We start from the raw sequence: 7,370 nt of genomic DNA, 5'->3' as shown, positions 1-7,370 counted from the left end.
TTTGCAGGGAGACCCGCGAGGAAGCTCCGGCATTAGTTCTGGTGAGAGACAGCTGCAACGGAGATGGCGAGGGATGAATATAATCATAGGTGATCTAGCTCATCAAGGCCCATCCTCGGTGGGCTGGCATATTCCTTCCCTTTTTCCTCTCTTTCACTTCTTTTTCTTAATATGGAGGAAGAACCAAGAACTTCATCTCCCAGCATTTCGCAGGCAACACACTCGCTGGGAAGTGTAGCACCGGGTCTGAGAAGGGTCGGAAGGAGGGTGGGACGCTGAGAGGCATGCTGGGAGGTGTAGTCGAGAGAGAGGAAGAGAGACTGAGAGCGAGAGACGGAGGAGAGGGAGTGTGTGTGTCTATGCAAAGAAGATGGAGACACTGCGCACACTGCCCCTCGGGGATGGGGGCTCAGGCGACCTGACTTTCCTCACAGGTGGTCTTTGAGTCTACAACATCTGCCAGCGGATGGTTGGCTTTATTCCATTGTCCGTGACCGGAGAGGGCGCGGCCCCTCTGTACCGGGCTCGAGGCGGGAGGTGCAGGCCGCGCTCAGTCCAAAGCAGGGCATGCCGGGAGTTGTAGTCCGGGCGCTCTGAGGCTGTGGGACGTGTCGCGGCGCCGCGCCGGCTCCTCCTTCCCCGCCCTTCTCAGGGGTCCCCCGCCTCCTCCCTCCGCCTCCTCCTCCCTCGCCCGCAGCCGAGCGTCCCCTCCCCCCAACCCGTCGGGCTCCTCGGCGGCTACTGCAGAGGATTCAGAGCCGAGTCACTGAGGAGGAGGAGGCTCCGGTCCCCGCGCGCCATCCTCCACCCTACTGGACACGGGCGAGGGAGCGAGAGCGTCGCCGCCGCAGCCTTCGGAGAAGACAAGGGCATCGCCGCCTCAGCCGCCACCGCCGCTGTTTTCGCCTGCAGCTGCTAGCCGGTAAGGAGACTCCCTCCGCCGCCCGGTCCGCTCGTCCTGAGCCTGGGCAGGTTGTGCTGGCGAGAATGAGAGTGGGGGCTGCCAAGCCCCCGCGCAGGTTGGGGGGAGGGGGTTGAGGTAGCGATGGAACAGCGGGCTGGCGGGGGAGACTTGCCCAGACGCTGGCTGGGGGTGGGGTGAGGGTGGGACCCAAGCAGGTTGGGGGGCGGGCGACGAGGGAGGAGGACTTTTGATGGAGAATAATCCAACCTGGGACCGGAGAGTGGGGTGGGGGCGTCGGATTGGAATTCGGGATGGTCTTGGGGCGAGGTGGAAGAGGATGGCTTCTAATGGGGGAGGGGACTGAATGAGGGCGGTGATTTGGGGTTGGCCTGGAGCAGTTGACAGCTTCGAATCTGAGCTGGGGTGAGGGGTAGGAGAATGATTTCAGTGGAGAGTGAGTAGCAGATACAGGATAGGACCTGTATCTGGTTGGTTAGGACCCTGCGGAGTGTTAATTCAGGAGGGTGGAATTGGGGTGGACCTGGAGCAGGATGATGGAGGTAGCAGGAGCTGGGGATGAGGGGCTTGGCAGGTGTTGAGACCTGAGCTTGAAGTGGGTGTTTGTTATCTGGGGCTGGTGGAATTTGTGGAGACTTACGGAATAGCATGGGTTAGGATAGAGCAGAGAAGTGCAATTTGGGGGTTTCCTGGGGTGGGCTGATCGAGGTTGGAATAGGAGTTAGTGAAGGTGGGACATTCAATGAGGGGAGTGTGATGGTGAGCTGGCAAGAAGGGGTCAAATTGGAAGTCAGGTCTGAAATGGGAGAACAGGGATGGAAATGGAATGAGGGGCACAGTGGGTTGGATTTAGGATCTTTCAATCACTGGAAAGGGCATGGTGGCTCCTTGGTTGCAGGGTCAAGGCAGAGGGCACATAAAACATCCCTGGGCTGTATTCATTGAAAGGATAGCGGCAGGTGGTGAGCAAAGTTGGGGGATGGTATCTTGAAGAAAATGTCCCTTGGCCAAGGTGGCAGAGGGAGTTTGGAGAAGGACTTTCAGAGATGAGCTGGTAGGCCTGGAGAGATGGTTACTGATGGTGAAGTGGCACAGGGCAAATTTAAGGAGTGGGAGACCTGGTATGGATGGGGCAGAGAGGATGGAGAGGGACAGTGAGCTGTGGTGGGGAGGGGGAAGTGGATTGGATATTTTGGATGTGAGGGTTTGGGATGACCTCCAGGAGACCCGTGAGGGTTAAGGGTTGGAATACTTAAAATGGACAGCTTTGGTGGCTGTGGTTGGGGGAGAGGCAGTAAGGCTGTTAGAGGGGACTTTGCAGCAGAGACAGAAGAGACCTTCTCATTCTTAGGGGCCATTTTAAGCTGTTCGTTTGATCTTTTTGTTTTATTTATATTAGTATAATTTGGAAGTCAAGTCAGCCCAAAGGGTAAAGTTGAAAGGGACTTTAGTTAAGGTAGAATTAAGGAGGGGAGGGTGTCTTCTGTTATTTGTAGATCATAAAAAGAAAGTTGGGGGAAAAAAGCATACTTCCAAACTAAAGGTGGGGAGAAGATAAACTGGAATGTAATAGGTATCTTTCTGTTTGATGTCTTTGCCTTCTCCTTTCCCCTATCCTCCCGGTGTTTTTAAAAACTATACCTGGAATTTGAAATTTAAATAGATTTGGTGAGCTTGAGATTGTTAAGGGTGCATTCCTTGCATGAGAACTAATGAGTGAGCCTGAAAAATCTGAGGCTGAATTTATTTTGTAGGTAGGCAACATGCACATAGGCCAAAAGAGCTTGGGCCTTTTTTACCCCCTCTTAAAATTAGCGGGTTGAATTGATTGCTTGAAGATGCCATTTGTTAGTGTCCTGGTTTGCAAGGCAATTAGGCCCATCATTGTATTGCAGGCTAATAATCCTGAGATGAGTCTTGGCGCCACTGCTTTATGTAAACAGAGAGAAGACAGGAAATATGGAAATGTCATAAATATTCATTGGTGAGATGGTTTGGTACTGATGGAGTTTTTCATATGATTGTTTTTTGGCATTGATAAGATTTAAAATAATTGGATTGTATTTCTAAAGATTGAATTTTCTTCCAAAGGAATTCAGGTGATCAGAATTCTGTCAGATGTGAATAAATAAAGCATACTGAGTCATTTTTATTTTTTTAGGGAATGATGTTGATGTAGGTGCATTGTATTAACTAGAGAAACAGTATCTCCATCTATTCATCAGAAATTCGATTTAAACCTTAATAATATGCTCATTCTTATGGCAAAATAGTGATAATGGAAGGTACAGAGGAGTGTAAATGGAGGGAACATCTTTAGAGAAACAGTTTTCTGGACCTAATTGCATTAACTGTGATGATATATTAAACATAAAGTGGCTGTTGATTAGAGCTCAGACTGAAAAAAACTGAGGAGGGATGTAAAGAAGATAAAATTGGCACCATTGGGATCGAAATAATTCTTTTTGTTTTTGTTCAAGCTTCAGAGTTTAGCTCACAAACAAACCATTTTCCTTGGCTTTCACAATTGAGCACATAAAAATATCCATTTGGAATACTTTTTTTTTAAGCTCCAAAATGGGCAGAATGGTGGAAAGTTGGACTTATCCTTTGAATTGAAAGTGTTTTGTAATAAAGAAGCTTTCTGTATTACAATAAAAATCAGGTTTGAGCAGTTACCTGTAATTCAATGAGACTGTAATCTAATGCAAGCATTTCTCTCTAACTTTACTCTGGGGTCTAGACGTTGTTTTTGCAGATCTGCAGGCTTGGTCTAGGGGTGAGATATTTATATTAAAGCTCTAGCTTTTGAAAGCTCAAAATGAAAAGTAATTGCCTGGGAGAAATGTGCTGATGGATTTTTTTTTTTCCACAGCGTGGTCACCTGTGCAGTAGTAATGTTTTTGTATCTTTACCTCATTTGATCCTTCAGATACCCTGGTGAGAAGAGAGCAGATGGAGGTATTGGTAGACAGAAGCCTTGGTGGAATGAATAGCCCATGAGTTTAGGAGTCAAGAGTCCCGGATTCAAATCTCAGTTCTACTACTTGAAAGCTGAGTGATTACAGTTGAGTCATTTAAAACCTTTCATATGGCCAGGTGAGGTGGCCCATGCCTCTAAGTCCCAGCACTTTGGGAGGCTGAGGTGAGTGGATCGCTTGAGATCAGGAGTTTGAGACCAGCATGGCCAACATGATAAAACCCTGTCTCTACTAAAAATACAAAAATTAGCCAGTCATGGTGGTGGGCATCTGTAATCCCAGCTACTTGGGAAGCTGAGGCAGGAGAATCGCTAGAACCCAGGAGGTGGATGTTGCAGTGAGCCAAGATCGTGCCATTGCACTCTAGCCTGGGCAACAAGAGCAAAACTGTTTCAAAAAAAAAAAAAAAAAACCCAAAAAACAAACCTTTTATATCCAGTGGTAATGATTGCACAACGTTGTGAACATGCTTAATACCGCTGAATTGTACACTTCAATTTGGTTAAAAAGGTAAAAATACACACACGCACAGACCTTAAAAACCAAAAAAACTAGCCAGGCACAGTGGCTCACACCCATAATCCCAGACTTTGGGAGGCTGAGCCAGGAGGATTGCTTGAGCCTAGGAGTTTGAGAACAGTCAGGGCAACATAGGGAGACCCTGTCTCTACAAAAAATAAAAAAATTAGCTGGTGTGATAGCATATACCCGTAGTCCCAGATACTCAGGAAGGAGGTGGGAGGATTGCTTGAGCTAGGGAGGTCAAGGTTGCAGTGAGCCATGATCTTGCTTCTCTTTACTACAGTCTGGGTTACAGAGTGAGACCCTTTCTCAAAATCAAACTTTCATACTTCAGAAGGCTGTCAAGGGGAGCAAACCAGTTCATGTACTGAAAACACTGTACATATATGAAATATCTATTCACTATTGTGAATAGAATGTCTGCTAAGTGCCAGGGGAAATGAAAATGAACAGAAAGCAGTTGTCAAGGAGCTTTCAGTGCCATGGGAAAGATAGATAATTTAAATATGGTGAGAAAAGTGAGGCAAAATGCTGTGGTTAAGTGCTATGGTTAAGTATGGGTTTTGAAGTCTGTCTTACTACTACTTACTACTGCTGTGTGACTTTGGGCACAATGGGCTCATCTATAAAGTGGGGATAATAGAATTAATATCACAGGATTGTTTTGAGGGTTAAATAAGATAATCAATGTGAAGCATTTAACACTATATGTTATGTAGTACACATTAAAAAAATATTAGTTGTGGCCATTATTGTTAGAAAGATAGGCATTATTGATAGAAAAATATTAGTTGTGGCCATTATTGTTAGAAAGATATGTTGAATAGCCTTGTGTGCCCTGCCAAAGAGTTCTTAGTATTGTGGTATTTATTAATAAGGTATTCTTTGTATTATGATCTCTTGCATATTTGGATGTTTACAGTCTAGGAACTTTAAACAGTTTTTTAAATGCCAGGCAAAGTCCTAAACAGACGTTAGCTGTTAGCTTCCTCATTAATCAAATAAGAAGAAAAATTATGCTCTGAGAGGTTAAATGACTTAAGGTTACATAGTAAGTAAGTGGAAAAGTCTGGGTTACAGCCTCCAAATTCTCATTATATATAAAAATATATAAAAATATAAAACCCCATTTATATCTTTTTTTTAAGTTGCAAAATATGTCCTATGTATGAAAGTATGTTTAACATAAACCCACAATTTAAAGAATAACAAATTGAAGACTTTTCTACTTGTTACCCAGCTTAACAAAAGATTTCTAGTACCTTTAAAGTCTCTTGTGAGGTCCTACTTGATTGAATCTCCCACCTTCTCTCTCCCTCAGAGGTAAAGAGTTTCCTAAATTTTATGTGAATAATTTCTTTGCTTTTCTTTATAGTTTTACCAAATATGTGCATATCCCTAAACAGTGTAGTTTGTTTACCTTTGCAACTATTTATAAATATAATTATAGGGTAAATATTCTGACTTGCTTTATTCTTATTTTTTAACTTTAAAAAAATTTTATTTCTTCCACCATTAAATAATGTCTGCTCATGATAGAAACTAGAAATTACAAAAAGTAAAAAGAAGCCAAAGTATTGTTTTTAGTCCCATTCCCCAGTAATATACATATGTATATAATATATATAATATAAATATATATATATTTAGAGACAGGGTCTCACTATATTGTCCTGGTCAAGTGATCCTCTTGCCTCGGCCTCCGAAAGTGCTTCCAAATGCAGACATGTGCCATCATGCCTGGCTGGCAAATGCTTTTTGTAGAAAATATTTTATGCCACATGTGGCCTCTGTTGTTCTTTTTCCTCCCTTTCACTCCTCTTCCCTTTCGTCTTTCTGTCTTTCTCCCCATTTTTCTCCTTCTGCCAGCCCTTCCTCTTGCTTCTTCTCCCCATTCCTTCTTCTCCCACCCCTTCTCTTTCTCCTCCTTTTTATGTGGTTTTAAGAATGTAAAAACTCACAGGCTGTACAAAAATAGGCCATAGGCGGGCCATAGCTTGCTAACCCCTGGTATATTAACAGAATCAACTCAAAGTTATAGAATATTGAAGAGCAAAGAGACTAAATTAAGTTCATATTTCTTGCTTTATTTTGTTAAATTTAGTTCCTTGGGCAGTGATGCATGTCTTTAGCATCGAAAAACAACTGTGTCAAATTTTTTTGTCAAATTACACTTATCTAAAAGTTTAACATTTTATTAAATGAGCCATTAGTCTCTGTGTGAAGACAGTTAGAAAACCTTAGTTTATAAAGTTCCAATACACCACCTTTTCCTGCCAGTTAGGCAGATGTCTGGGTCCTTTCAGAATATGCCTATTTTATGATGATATAGGTTGTGCTTTTTCTTAGATAGAGACATTTTGAAGGAATCCTGAAATTATGTATTTTTCACAGTAAACTTCAATACTTGGGTGACTTGAGACTATGATCTTGATTTGCCTTCTGATCATGTTCCTCAAGCTTGATGATTTCTGCTAATGCTCATATTTCTTTTCTAGCCTCTGTTTTTATAATTTTCTTAGTATTTTAGTTTTTAGTTGCTTCCTCTGTCTTTTCTTTTGTGTCTTTCTCTGTCTTTTCTTTTGAATTGATAGCAAATGTCTCTATCAGTAAATAAAAATTATGCTATTCATACTTACGCAAATATAATGAGACTTTTGTTTGATCTGTAGTTCTTAGGTTGGTCATGTGGTACTGTTTTCATTTTAAGGATGAAGAAATTAAGTATCTAAGAGGGTAGCTGTGTGCAGTGGCTCACACCTGTAATCCCAGCACTTTGGGAGGCTAAGGTGGGAGGATCACTTGAGCCCAGGAGTTCAAGACTAATCTGATCAACATTGTGAGATGCAGTCTCTACACAAAATAAAAAAATTAGCTGGATGTGATGGCATGCACCTGTGTTTCTAGCTTTTTTTTTTTTTTTTTTGAGACAGAGTTTCACTCTT

General features: G+C 43.0%; 1 protein-coding gene across 4 annotated transcripts in view; it reads left to right on the top strand.

The window, feature by feature from the left end:
* The first annotated feature begins 312 nt into the window (after positions 1-312).
* Positions 313-7,370, top strand: part of FAM168A (family with sequence similarity 168 member A) — a 177,991-nt gene continuing 170,933 nt past the window's right edge. For 3 of the 4 annotated variants that reach the window (XM_017532951.2, XM_017532949.2, XM_037740111.1), the window contains exon 1: positions 313-922. The gene's annotated coding sequence lies outside the window, so the exon portion shown is untranslated. Of the gene's footprint in view, positions 923-3,854; positions 3,990-7,370 lie in introns of all 4 variants that reach the window. The other variant, XM_017532950.2, reaches the window with a different exon arrangement.

This window comes from Cebus imitator, unplaced genomic scaffold (assembly GCF_001604975.1).
Source record: "Cebus imitator isolate Cc_AM_T3 unplaced genomic scaffold, Cebus_imitator-1.0 Scaffold79, whole genome shotgun sequence".
NCBI classification, from domain to species: Eukaryota; Metazoa; Chordata; class Mammalia; order Primates; family Cebidae; genus Cebus; species Cebus imitator.
Note: the sequence above shows the minus strand (reverse complement) of the source record. Positions and strands in the feature narration are given on the sequence as shown.